The sequence below is a fragment of the Vipera berus genome (assembly GCF_964194415.1).
Source record: "Vipera berus genome assembly, chromosome: Z".
NCBI lineage: Eukaryota > Metazoa > Chordata > Lepidosauria > Squamata > Viperidae > Vipera > Vipera berus.
Genome location: NC_138205.1, coordinates 60,847,141 through 60,863,856, shown reverse-complemented (window position 1 = coordinate 60,863,856; position 16,716 = coordinate 60,847,141). Strand labels below are relative to the sequence as shown.

General features: G+C 46.9%; 1 protein-coding gene across 4 annotated transcripts in view; it reads right to left on the bottom strand.

Moving 5' to 3' along the window:
• The window catches only part of GRB10 (growth factor receptor bound protein 10), a 285,454-nt gene that overhangs the window by 91,752 nt on the left and 176,986 nt on the right, over nt 1-16,716 (bottom strand). The window lies entirely within an intron of this gene.

Below are 16,716 nucleotides of genomic sequence, written 5' to 3'. Positions count from 1 at the left end.
ATCATTTTAAATCAACCTAAAGAGGATATCCAAACACAAGCAACTATAGCCAAACCAAATCACAATTGGTTGGACTGGAATCAAAAAACTGCTGTTGCCAGATTTAAAGGAGAAGAAACTTGGTTTAGAAATTGCTGACTTGTTGGTCAAGGCTGAAAGGGAGATGGAGTGTACAGTTAACAGAATTGATGACTGATAAAATGGATTTTCTTAAGAAGATTGATGGCAGTTGGAAATGGACTTACTATATCTATCTCAAAAACAATTTGGAATGGATTTTTTTGGGAAGATGGATCAACAACAGAGATTTATGATTCTGGGGAATAAGCACAATTGTTGGGAATGCTTTCAACCAAAATTTTAAGGAAAAATTTTATTATTAAGCATAAAATAGGATAAGATAAGCTTTATTGTCTATTATTATTATTATTATTATTATTATTATTATTATTATTATTATTATTATTATTATTATTATTATTATTATTATTATTATTATTATTATTATTTGATTAGCCCTTGGGCCATATCAAAGTGCAAAGTTCCAGAAACAAATTACTAAAATTTGATAAAAGCAATTTAAAATGGAATTAGATAAAATACAATTTAAAATGAAATTGGAATAAAATGAAATGAAATTGGAATAAAATACAGACTAAAATGAAACTGGAATAGAATACAATAATTTAAGATATAGATATCTATACCTGCAATCTACCCCAATCAGTCCCACATATGCAGATCTCAACTGGAACATTTTGCTTAAGTACTGTGCTGTGTTAAATGTTATTTTCAGTTTCTGGCCACACAGTTTCTGGATGGGGAGGAACAGGCTTCGTCTAAATCCTGACAAGACCGAGTGGCTGTGCGTATCGGCATCTCGGGTTGTCCATTCTATTCCATCTTTATCTACAGGGGATGAGGTGTTACCCCCCGTAGATAGGGCTTGCAACTTGCGTGTCCTCCTTGATTCACAGCTCAATTTTGAAGATCATATAGGAGCTGTGACTAGGGGGGCTTTTGCCCAGGTTCGCCTGGTGCGCCAGTTGCGGCCCTATTTGGACCGGGACACCCTATACACAGTCACTCATGCGCTCGGATAGACTACTGCAACACTCTCTACATGGGGCTGCCCTTGAATACCACTCGGAGGCTCCAGCTGGTGCAGAATGCAGCCGTGCGAGTTGTGATGGGGGTCTCCCGATACTCCCATGTAACACCTTTGCTCTGCGAGCTGAATTGGCTTCCAGTTGTCTTCCGAGTGAGATTCAAGGTGCTGGTGATGACCTATAAAGCCCTAAATGGCATGGGTCCGGGTTATTTATGGGAGCACCTCTTGCCGGCGTTAACCTCTCATCGCCCTGTGCGCTCCCACAGAGAGGGCCTCCTCAGGGTGCCGTCGGTCAGCGAATGTCGACTGGCGGCTCCCAGGGGGAGAGCATTCTCTGTGGGTGCGCCTGCCCTCTGGAATCAGCTTCCAGTTGAGCTCCAGATGGCTCCCAACCTTCGCTCGTTTCGCCGCGACCTGAAGACTTGGTTGTTTGAACAGGCCGGCCTGGACTGAGGGATTGGATTTTAGAGTTTAAATTTTAAAAATTTTAAATTTTAGAATGTATTTATTACTTAGGGCTATTGATTTAATCTTATTTTAATTTTTATACCTTGTGTGTTGTTAGCGTTTTAATTGCCCTGTACACCGCCCCGAGTCCTTGGAGAGGGGCGGTATATAAATCTAATAAAATAAATAAATAAATAAATAAATAAATAAATAAATAAATAAATAAATAAATAAATAAATAAATAAGGTAAGTTGTTTTGATCCCAATGGGTCATTCGTTTGGTATATAGACTGAGGTACATATTTCTCTCCCTATTATACAGACAACAATCAAATAGAATGTGAGCCAGGTCTTCTACCCCTTGCACTCTGCAGAGATGTTCATTGTAGAATATAGAAAGGAATCTCCCACTGTGTCAAGCTGTTCGAATATTGCTCACGTAAATATCTCCCTTAGATGTTTTGGCAGTTGTAACTTCAAAAAGCTGTCTATTTAAAAATATGTTTGTATTTGCTCAGTCATTTCAAGTTACCCATCTTACTAAAGATAGCTATGTCATTTTGTGTTTCTGTATCTTTAATTCTTTGGGCAGTTCTTTTTTAAAATCATTCTCCTGTTATGCAAGAGACAGGAAGGCCAGTTTCTCACAAAATTTGTTAGTTTGGTGATCCAGGAGATTGGTGATTGTGATTTTATTTGCTCTAGTAGACATACCTTGGGGAGTCTATCAGTCTCCATTTCACTGACTTTGTGCCAGTAGTCATATGCTGTAATTTTGGATAATGCATGAATTATATGAATTCCCAAATCAGCTCTAACTGCTGCAGCAGATGTTCTTAGATCTATACCCAAAATACATTTCAAATGCTGGGACTGTGTTTGTTCTAGGACTGTAGTTGAGTATAGACCCAAACTTCTGCTCCATAAAGAGCATAGAGGTAACCTTAGCTTTCTATTCTTTAATTAAATGGGTCTATGGACCCTGGGTAACTATAATTCTTTAGGTTAAGCAATAAATTCAAACAGGCTTTTGCTCTAAGTGTACTCCACTGGTGATGGCAGGCCCAAGATTCAGTCTTGGAAAAAGTTATGGCTAAAAATACAAAGGTGTTAAACCTGTTCAATTGGTTTACCATCTAATTGCCATCTATGTCTCCATTGATATTTTCCAAATACCATGATTTTTTATTTAGATTTACTGATGTTTAGGGAGTTATCTTGGCAATAAGAGCTGAATCTTCTTAATCGCTTACATAATCCTACTTGTGAATACGATAATAAAATCATATCATCCGCATAGAGTAAGCTGCTACAGTATGTATTTAGGATCATCGGCATATATATCATAGGATCCTTCATTAACCCTGGCAAATCATTGATATATAAACTAAATAATAATGGGACTGTCAAGCCCCGTGGGCTCGACATCACGAGGGGAGCAGGGGGAACACCGCGCAAACCGCCCGCCCAAGCCTCATTGCCGAAACCACCCAGGAGCAGCATAACCAGAAGCCAAATGGCTGCCAGCCACCACTGGCAGCCGCACAGGACCCACGACCATGTCCCCGACGGGCAGCTGCTACGGGAGAAAACGGCAACCGCGACTCTTCCTGGGACTCTCCAGCTGTCTGATTCTTGGCGGAGACGCCGAGGGGGCCAGAATTAACTCCGGACGACAGGGCGTTGTGGGGGGTGGCGAAAGGGGCTGTGACGGTGGAGGGGAGCACAGTAAGAGGGTGGGGGAGCACGACAGGGGGGTTAAGGGTGTACACTCACCTGCAGTCTGTGTGGGAGCTCAGGTGCAAGGAGCAGGGAAACGCGCGAGGAGACAGGAAGGGGGCAGGTTTTAAGCAGACCCAGCCAGATGCTGGTCTGCATGGGGAAGGGTGTGGTCAATTACCCACAATGTATAAAAGGCGCGTTGGGATGGCTAGCTCCCAACGCTGACTTTGTATTTGCTAGGAGTTTTCTGCAGTAAAGAATTCCAAGCCATCAACCGTACCACGTTGTCGTCATTCTTCCAGCGCGGACGGCCTTGACAGTAAGGGGCTCATAGGGGCGGTTGCTATGGGGGGTGGTGGCACCGCACTACACCCAGGACCACCGGCAGGAGTGCTGGGTTGGCAACAACCAGGGCCTATAGCGCAATGACCGGGTGCTCCAGCAGGGCTCTGGGGGGCACCAGCAGCGTGGGGGCCGCCACTGTTGCCCATGACTTTTGATGGCCATCCTGACCGCTTGACCCTCTTCCTTAGTCACGTGATCCATCATCTGGATAAGTACAGCCCCATGTATGCCTCCCAGTGGGCGATGGTGATGGTGGTCACAACAGCGCTTCAAGGGGAGGCAGCAGCATGGGTTGCTAACCTGTACAGCGACCGTGCCCAAGAACTGGGGGATGTTGGGCTGTTCCTCAAGGCGTTGCATTTCTTCTTTCAGGATGTTACCCATGTACAGCGGGCTGAAGCTGAGATAGTCGGGCTCCAACAAAACGGCCGGCCAGCGATGGCATTTATCCGGGAATTCAGGGAGGTGTCAGGAAAACTCAGTTCGTGGCCGGAGCAGATGTTGATCCATCACTTCTGGGCTGGGCTGGATGAACACCTTCAGAAGGCCTGTATCGTCTGAGGAATCCCTCCCCGGCTCCAGGAATGGCTCCGGGTCGCGGTTGAGCTGGACGTCGGCTTACAGTGCTGCCAGCAGTGTGCAAGGCCTCCAGCAGACACCTGACAAGCTCTGCAGAGGCCGCAAGGGGAGGGGCAAAAACCGGCATCACCAATGCCGAAACCCTAAGTACCACCGCCCTGGGCCACTCTCTGCTGTTTCTGGTGTGACCAACCGGGGCACCGTGTAGCTGACTGTCCAATACCAGCGCCCTGGGCGGTGGCGGAAGCAACCCCAGCACGGGGTGTGATCCCCGGGCATTTTGTGGAGCACTCTCGAGCCACACGTCAGGCTCTGGACACGACGCCCAGGAGGAACAACCAAGCAGAGACCGAGAGGTCAACGGACGTGGACCTAGAGGTCTACGAGAGCGTCGATGGGCAGGAGGAAGACCCAATGGTAAGCGCACCAATCTGCCCTTTCACGGTCCCAATAACACTGATGAACCCCAACACGGGTGAGGCACTGGGATTCAGGGCCTTGATCCACTCGGGTAGCACACGTTGTCTTGTCAGTTGAGAGGTGGTGGCGAAGGTGGGTGTTGGGGTTGTGCGGCTGGAAACCCCTATACGCTTCCAACAGGTAGATGGGTCCCTCTTGGGGGGAGCACCCATCACGCATGTAACAAAACCCATACGTCTGGACATGGGGGAGCACTGGGAGAGGTTGCAGTTCATCGTGGTGCCCTTCATGACCGAGGAGGTGATCCTGGGTCTTGCGTGGCTGGACAAGTGGGGCCCAACCATCTGGTGGGAGGGGGTTGCCGACACCTTCGTCTCGGGGTCAGGCCCCAACCCCCTGACCACGAACACGTGGGGGAAGACAGGTCACCAGGGAGGACAAAAGAAGGCTGCAGGGCCGGGTCAGAGGTGCAGGTTCTGCCAGAATACACCGACCTCTTGGAGGTCTTCGGTGAACAAGAGTGTGATATCCTACCACCCCATTGGACCACAGATTGTGCGATTGAGCTAGAGCCGGGGGTCAGGTTGCTCAAGCCACGAATGTACGCCATGGCACTGCGAGAGATGTTGGAGCTACGGCGTTACATAGACAAGAATCTGGCACGGGGGTTTATTCAGCCCGCTTGCTCACGCATGGCAGCACCCGTTCTCTTCAGGGAAAAGAAGGACGGTGGGCTGCGACTATGTGTGGATTATCGTGGGGTCAATGCGGTGTGCGTCTAGCACCTATACCCACTGCCTTTGATGAAGGACATGTTATCCCATCTGGCCAATGGGAGGGTGTTCACCCATTTGGACCTGTGGGAGGCTTACTATCGAGTGCGCATCAAAGAAGGCGATGAATGGAAAACAGCATTCAATTGCCCACTCGGCAGTTTTCAGTTTTGTGTGATGCCATTTGGCCTCCAAGGGGCTCCCGCAGTGTTCATGCAACTGATAAATCAGGTACTGCATGAGCATCTGTACAGGGGGGTCCTCGTGTATCTCAATGATATACTAATTTACACGGAAACTATGGACGAGCACGTCATTCTAGTGTGGCAGGTGCTACAGAAACTCCTAGAAGCTCAGTTCTATGTAAAACCTACGAAGTGTGAGCTCCATACCTCCCGTTTGGACTATCTGGGCTACCGGATATCCGCGGCCGGAATCGTGATGGACCCCAAGAAAGTGGAGGTGGTACAGCAGTGGCAAGCCACAGGAACTCGACGGCAGCTGCAGAGCTTCTTGGGGTTTGCCAACTTCTACAGGCAGTTCATACCATCACTCGCCGTGATCGCACTGCCCTTAATGGATCTACAGCAGACCAAGCAGCTGATGGTGAAGCCATGTCCAGGATTATGGGTGGCATGGACCACCGACTGTCAATGGGCTTTTGAGACGCTGAAGGAGTTGTTCGACAAAGAAAACGTTCTGTTGCACCCTGATCCTACTGTACCATTTAACATTCAAGCAGACGCCAGCGACGTGGCGGTAGGGGCCGTTGTCTTGCAGCGCAACAGTAAAAGGGTGCTACAACCTTGTGCCTACGCTTCCAAGAAGCTGTCAGCCGCTGAACGGGCCTGGGCCATCTGGGAAAAAAAGGCCTTCACCATTCAGTGGGCATTGGAAATGTGGCGTCATCACCTGGAGGGGGCAGAGAAGCCCTTTGAGGTATGGATGGACCATAAAAACCTGGAAGCTTTGCAGTCACTCAGGAAGCTGGCTCCAAAGCATGTTCGGTGGGCGTTGTACTTCAGGCGTTTCAGGTTCACCCTGAAATATGTCCCAGGGGGGAAGAACTTTCTAGCGGATGTGCTCTCGCGCCTCCCTCAATACGATAGCCAGCGGGAGGAGGTGGTGCAGGCTATTATTCCCCCAAGTGCATCGGAGGTGATACAGGCCGTGAGATCCAGGGCCGCCAACGACCTGTTACAATGCCTAAAGGAAGCTCTCAAGGAGGATACCTGGTTGCAATATCATCTGCATCTCCTGACCCTTCGGGAGGGACTGGCCTGGTACAGGGACAGGATGTACGTGCCGCAAGCTCTTCAAGCGGTTGTCCTGTATAGGTGCCATGATGCCAAACAGCCAGCCACTTTGGGTTCTTTAAGACTCTGCACCTCGCTCGGAGACAGTTTTGGTGGCCGGGTATGAGACGCCATATTGAAGAGTATGTGCGACGCTGTCATACATGTGCTGCTAAACCCCGGCCCAGAAAACCAGCAGGTCTCTTACAAGCGGTGGCAGAACCCTATCGGCCATGGCAGGATATAGCCATGGATTTTATTGTGGAGCTACCGGAGAGCCGGGGGTATACCGTGATATGGACACTGGTAGACTTGTTCTCCAAGCAGGCCTACTTTGTAGAGGGTTGCCAACAGCCCGGCGACTGGCGTCGGAGACGGGGCCTAGAGAGCTGTTGGTGGTCCAGCCGATCCGAATCCGACCGGTTACGACTAAGGTCGTTTACGAGAACTTATCTCGTAGCGTTGAGGGTGGCTAGGTCTAACCACTTTGCCACCCTCATCGCGTCCGCAGATAATCGCCCGGCCGCCCTGTTTAGGGTAACTCGCTCCCTTCTTAATCAGGAGGTGAGGGAGGAACCCTTGCAGGGTCGAGCCGAGGAGTTTAGTCGATTTCTGTCGGACAAAATCGCTCGGATCCAGACCGGTTTGGACTCCGACTGGGCAGAGTCTGACGAAGAGGATACGGGCGGCCTTGTCGATTTAATCTGGGAAGAGTTCGATCCTGTGACTCCTGAAGAAGTGGACAAGATCATGGGGAAGCTGAGCTCCACCACGTGTTTGTTGGACCCGTGCCCCTCCTGGCTGACTTATGCAGCCCGGGATGGGACACAAGGCTGGCTCCAGGCAGTGATTACGGCCTCTCTGAGTCAGGGTAGCTTTCCCGCCACCTTGAAGGAGGCGGTGGTGAGACCCCTCCTCAAGAAGCCTGCCTTGGACCCAGCAATTTTAAACAACTATCGTCCGGTCTCCAACCTTCGCTTTTTGGTGAAGGTTGTTGAGAGCGTGGTGGCGCAGCAGCTCCCTTTGTTCTTGGATGAAGCTGATTACCTAGACCCGTACCAATCAGGTTTCAGGCCCGGGTACAGCACGTAGACGGCATTGGTCGCGCTGGTGAATGATCTCTGGCGGGCTCGGGACAGAGGTTGCTCCTCTGTCCTAGTCCTTTTAGACCTCTCAGCGGCTTTTGATACCATCGACCATGGTATCCTGCTGCGACGTCTCAGAGGGTTAGGAGTGGGAGGCACAGTTCTCCAGTGGTTCTCCTCTTACCTTCTGGGACGTTCGCAGTCGGTGTTGGCAGGGGGGCAGAGATCAACCTTGAGACCTCTCATTTGTGGAGTCCCTCAGGGATCGGTTCTCTCGCCTCTCCTGTTCAACATCTATATGAAGCCGCTGGGTGAGATCATTCGTGGTTTTGGAGTTGGGTATCACCAATATGCTGATGATACCCAACTTTTTATTTCTACCCCAAACAACCCCAGCGATGCCCTCGATGTGATGTCCCGTTGCCTGGAGGCGGTCCGGGTCTGGATGGGGAGGAACAGGCTTCGACTCAACCCTGACAAGACTGAGTGGCTGTTCATGCCGGCATCCCGGGAACTTCCGATTATTCCATCATTGGCCATGGGGGGTGAGCTATTACCCCCCGTAGATAGGGCTCGCAACTTGGGGGTCCTTCTAGATTCACAGCTCTCTTTGGAAGAGCATATTGGAGCTGTGACTAGGGGGGCCTTTGCCCAGGTTCGCCTGGTGCGCCAGTTGCGGCCCTATCTAGACCGGGATGCCTTGCGTACAGTCACTCATGCGCTCGTGACCTCTCGTCTGGACTACTGTAATGCTCTCTACATGGGGCTGCCCTTGAGGTCCACCCGGAGACTTCAACTGGTGCAGAATGCAGCCGCGCGAGTTGTCTTGGGGGTTTCCCGATACTCCCATGTTACACCTTTGCTCTGCGAGCTGCATTGGCTACCGGTTGCTCTCCGGGTGAGGTTCAAGGTCTTAGTGATGACTTACAAAGCCCTTCATGGCATGGGTCCGGATTACCTACGGCAATACCTGCGGCCGGCGTCAACTTCCCTCCATCCAGTGCGCTCCCACAGAGAGGGCCTCCTTAGGGTGCCGCCGATCAAAGAATGCCGATTGGTGGCCCCCAGGGGGAGAGCATTCTCTGTGGGCGCGCCAGACCTTTGGAACCGCTTACCGGTTGAGCTCCGGATGGCCCCCGACCTTCGCTCCTTCCGGCGCGATCTTAAAACCTTCTTTTTCGAACAAGCTGGCCTGGTCTGATGGTGATGGGATGGGGTTGGGTTTTTATAAATAGCTCTAATTTTAATATGTATTAATTATTATGGGCATAATGGTTTAATCGCTTTTAATTTTTGTATTCGGTTTTTTACTATGTATTGCCCTGTTCACCGCCCTGAGTCCCTCGGGAGAAGGGCGGTATACAAATTAAATTATTAAATTAAATTAAATTAAATATGCACATTTACCACCTACATGGCGTGCCCAGGCGTATCATCTCGGAACGGGGGGGTGCAATTGAAGGCTAGGTTTTGGCGGGAATTCATCCAGTTCATTGGAGCAACCCAGGGGTTGAGTTCTGGGTACCATCCTTGCACAAACGGAGCAGCTGAGCGGGCCAACGCCGCAGTGGAGCAGTATCTGCACAGCTATATCTCTTATCAACAAACGGACTGGGTGGACCTGCTGGCGTTCGCGGAGGTAGCCCACAATAACGCAGTGCACAGCAGCACTGGCTACCCGCCATTCACGGTGGTGTCGGGATATGATTTTTCCCCTATCCCGGAGTGTGGCCAGGGGACGGCTTCCCCCTGCCAACCTAGGGAGTGGATGTTGCAAATGGAAGGGGTGTGGAAAGCAACCAGAGAGACACTAAAGAAAACGGCCGACGTTACCCAAATTCCTTGGCAAAGTACACCCAGTGTTTCACGGAAGCCTGTTGAAACCGGCAACCGTTCCCGTGGGGTTGGGGGAGGGGGCTCCCGGTCCTGTTCGTAACGGGCACTCCGAAATACAGGACATCATAGACTCCAGGGTGCAGAGGGGAAGGGTACAGTACCTACTATTGTGGAGGGGGTATCTGGCATCTGAGGCGTCATGGGTGGCAGAGCGGGATGTCCAAGCACCATGGCTAATCAGGGCGTTCCACCATAGGCACCCAGGTAAACCCGGGGGGGTCGGGTGGAACCCGTTGCTCATATCGGTGCCTGTGTAACATCTCCCGCTTGCCTTCCAGGTGGAGCCCTGGTGAGAGGGGCCGCCTGTCAAGCCCTATGGGCTCGACATCACGAGGGGATCAGGGGGAACGCCATGCAAACCGCCCGCCCAAGCCTCATTGACGAAACCACTCAGGAGCGGCATAACCAGAAGCCAAATGACTGCCAGCAACCACTGGCAGCCGCACAGGACCCACGGCCATGTCCCCAACGGGCAGCTGCTACGGGAGAAAACAGCAGCCGTGACTCTTCCTGGGACTCTCCAGCCGCCTGTTTCTCGGCGGAGACACCGGGCGGGCCAGAAAACAGCAGCCGTAACTCTTCCTGGGACTCTCCAGCCGTGTGGACCAGAGACGCCGGGTGGACCAGAATTAACTCCGGATGGCAGGGCGTTGGGGGGGGGGTGGCGAAAGGGGCTGTGACGGTGGAGGGGAGCGCAGTAAGAGGGTGGGGGACAGGGGGTTAAGGGTGTACACTCACTTGCAGTCTGTGTGGGAGCTCAGGTGCAAGGAGCAGGGAAACGCGCGAGGAGACAGGAAGGGGGTGGGTTTTAAGCAGACCCAGCTGGATGCTGGTCTGCATGGGGAAGGGTGTGGTCAATTACCCACAATATATAAAAGGCACGTTGGGATGGCTAGCTCCCAACGCTGACTTTGTATTCGCTAGGAGTTTTCTGCAGTAAAGAATTCCAATTCCAATTCCACTCATTCTTCCAGCGCGGACAGCTTTGAAAGGGACCAGGATACAGCCTTGCCTTACCCATTTATTTGTGTGAATCTTGTTAGTCAAAGCCCCATTAACCCCATACCACACCCTCAAACAGGTACTTGTGTAAAAGGCTTTAATCAAAGCCAGCAGTCTAGGTTCTATTTTAAGAGCTGTTAGTTTACTCCATAGTACTTCTCTGTTTACCATATTAAATACTGCTGTGAGATCTATAAAAATAACAAACAGGGGTCTCCTGTTATAGGCATATTTGGCAATTAGATGGTTCAAGACAAGCAATTATCAATAGTGGATCGGCTTTGTCTAAAACCTACTTGTTCTTCTGTGAGGATATGGTTTTCCTCTACCCAGATTTCAAATCTATTTAAAAGGAACCTAGCATATATTTTGCTGCAATGTCAATCAGACTGATGGGCCTATAATTACTAGGATCCTTTTCCCCCCTTTTTTATATATGGGATCAACTATTGCTATCTTCCACCCAATTTATTACAGGCACTGTTTAATTACTTTTTAATAATTTTTAATTTTTGTATCTTGTTTTTATGTATTGCCCTGTTCACCGCCCTGAGTCCTTCGGGAGAAGGGCGGTATATAAATTAAATTAATAATAATAATAAATAATAATCTGCTGTATGGCAGGTGTTATTTATATGTGTAAAAAGACCTGCCAATTCTGGTCCCTGCCAATTGGAAAATTTCTTAAATAATTCTTCTGTTAAAAAAACCTCACCTGGGGCTTTATTGTTCTTTAAGCTTTTAATGATGGATTGTATCTCCTTTTCTGAGACTGGTAGCCAAGGGGGTTCTACAGTTTACTAAATCACTGCTTAAAGACAGTTTCTCTGCAGGTTCCATGGAAGCAAACAAACACTGATAATAATTCTCCCAGTCCTCAGCAGAGATTGGTATATCAAATGCAAATCTCTATTCCTTTAGGACACCTGTACCAAAATATTACTGAGTTATGACTTTTGGCAGCCAACTCAAGTTCTGACCAGATTGAAATGGTAAAACTATTTTTAACTTTATATTTTTTTTTTATATTCCCTTCTTGTGTGCAACATCTCATTTTATATATGAACAGTAGGATTCCTCTGGGTGAGCTTCATGGCTGCCTTCAATTTCTTTTTCAGCCGCTGGCATTCAGGGTCAAACCAACGGAGTCTACCCACTCCAGCTCTTTTTGTAGCAGGTTTAATTGTTAGGCATTTCTTCAGGATATTAGAGAGATTAGAGAATGTGTTGAAGGCTGACAACCAGTCAGTAGTAGATGACTAGATTGTTCTAGCCCAGTTGATAGTATTCTCTGCTTTAAGGCAGTCTGATAATGCCTTAGTATCAACTTTGGCCCAAATTAATCTTTTATTTTGGGTCACCTCTACCTTTTTAGTAAGCCATCTGTCAGCCAGATTATATAGTCTTAAATCTGAGCAGCCTCGCAATATCACGCTTACAGGCTGATGATCACTATTGTTGTGAAAGTGTACCATGATCCCCAAGAAGAGGTCGACTTTATCTCTAGACACACAAAAGAGATCCAGTACACTGCTTGAATGGACCAAGTGGTAAGTGTAAGGATACATGTAATTTTTATCCTTATGTCTCAGAATTTGGAGATTACCCTTAAAGATTAAGGAGACAAAAAACAGGCCAGCAGTGTTACTTTGGCAGTTTCTCAAGAGCCAATGAGGATGGTTATAAAAAAACCTCCCCTGGGACTCCCTTCTTCTAGGCAAACTCATACAAAGAGGGACCTAACCTAGCATTAAAATATCCTAGTAATAGCACTATGGATGGAGGGTACAATACAGATATATTGTCTAGGATAACTTCCAGACCCATCCAGTATTCGGAGTTATAATACTGGGATATGTTTGGATGACCCATATACACATTTACCAGTATTAACTTGAACTCTTTATATCCAAATTTAACTGCCAAGATATACAAATACTTGTCTTCATTGTATAGTTTCTCCCCCTGCCATTGCAATTCTAAGAATGCATAACCCACCAGAGGGTTTCCCTTTGTTTTTTGGGATGAAAGCCTGGCAGTTGTACTGGTTCATCCACTTCAGTTAACCAGGCTTCCTAAAAGGCTATTATGTCAAATCTAGAGAGGAAGTTCATTAGTCCAGGGCTTTTCAACCAGTGATACAGGTACACTAGCACCTGGGAGGTGGTACACGACCATCCTAGAAAAGTAGTGGGAGAAGGGAATGGGCTGGACTGGTGGCAGCACAGCACAAGCCTGAGCAAGAGATGGCTGGAGCTGCAGGGCTGTCAGGGCTCAGCAGAAGCACCTGGGAGGTGGTACACGACCATCCTAGAAAAGTAGTGGGAGAAGGGAATGGGCTGGACTGGTGGCAGCACAGCACAAGCCTGAGCAAGAGATGGCTGGAGCTGCAGGGCTGTCAGGGCTCAGCAGAAGCACCAGGATCAGCGCTTCTTTGGGGCTGTCAGAGCTCAGTGAAAGTGCCAGGATCAGTGCCAGGCTCCAGCTGGAGATTGGCACTGATTCTGGAACTTCTGCTGAGCCCAGAAGAAGCGCCAATCAGCTGGAATGTTGCAGCATCCCTAGGTCTTGTGATTTACATTCAGATGCTTGGCAATGATTCATATTTATGATGGTCACAGTGTCCCAGGATCATGTGAAGTGACCAAAACCTGCTGCAACCACCCAGCAGGCGGGGGGAATAAAAACCAAACATACCCCCACCCCACCCCCACTGCCAATCCTCAACAGAAATGCTCACAACAATGAGAATCTTGGACAGGAGGAAGAGCACCGCCGGGTGGGCAGGCAGGTATGTGGCTCGGCTGTGGCTTGGAGTCACTTTTTTCAGTGCCATTGTAACTTCAGTCAATAAGTGTACTGTAGTAAGTCAAGGACTACCTGTATTTCATTACTTTTTTCCTTTTTTTTTTGGTCATCACGTTTTTGACACCTTGCTAGGCGACTGCTGGTACTCGGATGTTGCCATATCCTAAAAGTGGTACAATGGGTGAAAAGGTTGAAAAGCTCTGCATTAGTCCACTATCAACCATCCCTTTCCAACCAGCCATATTCCAGGTCAGAATCTGTATAGGATTCCAGGAGCAAGGTGGTCTGGCTTGGTTGATTGGCTAGGTGAAAAGAATGCCGGATGTCAACTTGACGTTGGAGCTGAGTCGATATTAACTATGCTGTTAACTGCTTTGCTTTTATGTACAGTAGATAGGTGACAGGTCAAATTGGTTGCAAATAGATGTAGAAGTTTAAACATTTTAGGACTGCTTCTCAAGTAGGGAGGAGACTAATATTGTTGCAATATATTTACCAGTATTCAACAAGCAGGGTAACGTATGTATATGTGTTTCTGTATTTTGTCCTTTTTAATGCACATTTTTTCTTTGTCTAATTTTTTTTGTTCTTGTAAAATTTCTCTTTTTTGTATTGTATTTTATCTTAACTTTCTAAATAAAATATTATTCAAAAAAACATGGTAAAGGTTACAAAAGGAATAAAAATAATTCTTATTTTTAAATATCTAATTAGGCCTACCAGTTTTTCTAATATCTTGCTAATAGTTTTTTTCATTTCTAAACTTTTACTTATATAGAAAAAAAGCACTTCTAAAAATTTACAAATATTGATTTAGTCACTCATAGAAAAAAGCTATTTAAATATGTACTTTAAAAACTTTAAAAAGTTATTCAGCAGCACCAGAGTACCTATTTTTCCCCCTTCATATTCTACTCATTACTTTGACTTTGGTCATAACTAAAATATTTTGCACTATACTATTCATTTATTGTTCAATTATGTCTGCTTTGCCATTGAATTTAATTTACATAGACCTAAATCTATTTCTAATCTGATACAATGTATATTAATTTTTAAAATTTCTAAACATCTGAAGTGCTGCAATATTAACATTTACAGGTGAAACTCAAAAAATTTGAATATTGTGCAAAAGTTCATTTATTTCAGTAATGCAACTTAAAAGGGGAAACTAATATATGAGATAGACTCATTACATGCAAAGCAAGATAGTTCAAGCTGTGATTTGTCATAATTGTGATGATTATGGCATACAGCTCATGAAAACCCCAAATCCACAATCTCAAAAAATTAGAATATTACATGCAATCAATAAAACAAGGAGTGTACATAGAACAATATCGGACCTCTGAAAAGTATAAGCATGCATATGTACTCAGTACTTGGTTTGGGCCCCTTTTGCAGCAATTACTGCCTCAATGCGGTGTGGCATGGAAGCTATCAGCCTGTGGCACTGCTGAGGAAGTGGAAGACCAGGATGCTTCAATAGTGGCCTTCAGCAGTTCTGCATTGTTTGGTCTCATGTCTCATCTTTCTCTTGGCAATGCCCCATAGATTCTCTATGGGGTTCAGGTCAGGCGAGTTTGCTGGCCAATCAAGCACAGTAAACCCACAGTCATTGAACCAGGTTTTGCTGCTTTTGGCAGTGTAGGCAGATGCCAAGTCCTGCTGGAAAATGAAGTCAGCATCCCCATAAAGCTCGCCTGTGGAAGGAAGCATGAAGTGCTCCAAAATCTCCTGGTAGACGGCTGCGTTGACCCTGGACTTAATGAAGCACAGTGGACCAACACCAGCAGATGACATGGCTCCCCAAATCAACACAGACTGTGGAAACCTCACACTGGACTTCAAGCATCTTCCAGTGTGTGCCTCTCCATTCTTCCTCCAGACTCTGGGTCCTTGGTTTCCAAATGAGATGCAAAAGTTGCTCTCATCAGAAAAGAAGACTTTGGACCACTGAGCAACAGACCAGGTCTGATTTTCTTTAGCCCAGGTAAGACGCTTCTGACGTTTGTTGTTCAGGAGCAGCTTGACAAGAGGAATACGACATTTGAAGCCCATGTCCAGGATCCATCTGTGTGTGGTGGCTCTTGATGCACTGACTCCAGCCTCAGTCCACTCCTTGTGAAAGTCCCCAATACTTTTGAATGGCTTTTTCCTGACAATCCTCTCCAGGCTGCGGTCATCCCTGCTGCTTGTGCACCTTTTTCTTCCACACTTTTCCCTTCCACATAACTTTCTATTAATGTGCTTTGATACAGCACTTTGGGAACATCCAACTTCTTTTGCAATTACCTTTTGAGACTTTCCCTCCTTATGGAGGGAGTCAATGATGGTTTTCTGCACAACTGTCAGGTCAGCAGTCTTCCCCATGATTGTGATTCCTACTGAACCAGACTGAGAGACCATTTAAAGGCTCAGGAACCCTTTGCAGGTGTTATGGCTTAATTAGCTGATTAGAGTGGGACACTAATATTGCACCTTTTCACAATATTCTAATTTTCTGAGATTGTGGATTTGGGGTTTTCATGAGCTGTAAGCCATAATCATCACAATTATGACAGATCACGGCTTGAACTATCTTGCTTTGCATATAATGAGTCTATCTCATATATTAGTTTCCCCTTTTAAGTTGCATTACTGAAATAAATGAACTTTTGCACGATATTCTAATTTTTTGAGTTTCACCTGTATTCAGAAGCAAGGCCATCTAAGTTCCATCAGATTTACTTCCTACCAATTATGCTGGGGCAAATAGTTATTTTAAGAAAAGAATTGTTATATGTAGCCTAGAATTGTTCTGGCAACTGAGAAGTTCTATAAATTTATTAAACAAACAAACAAACAGGGTACTGCTTGTTGACCTTGCTTTGCCTTCAAGTTTCACTTTGAGCAGATAACCTTGTCCAGCCTTCGCTTTGACATTCTAAGTACAGAAAGTCAGGGAGGGACATGCATGAGTTACTCAGTAGATTCACAACCCTCTTTCTTGCCTCTTTCCAGAACTTCCAAAAGTTATTTGTCAGTGTAAAAGGATGTACTTTATTCTAAACAAGTTCAGTCTTAAGAGAAAGTACACTGCCTTTTGTATTGACTCATACAAAAACAAAAATGGGTGTCTTTAAAGTTATCAATGCTTAACATTTTAACATTAAAGAAAACTTTTCAGGGAAAAATGCATACTCCAACCAATAAGCTCAAGGAAATGCTGTATTAAATAACTGTATTTATA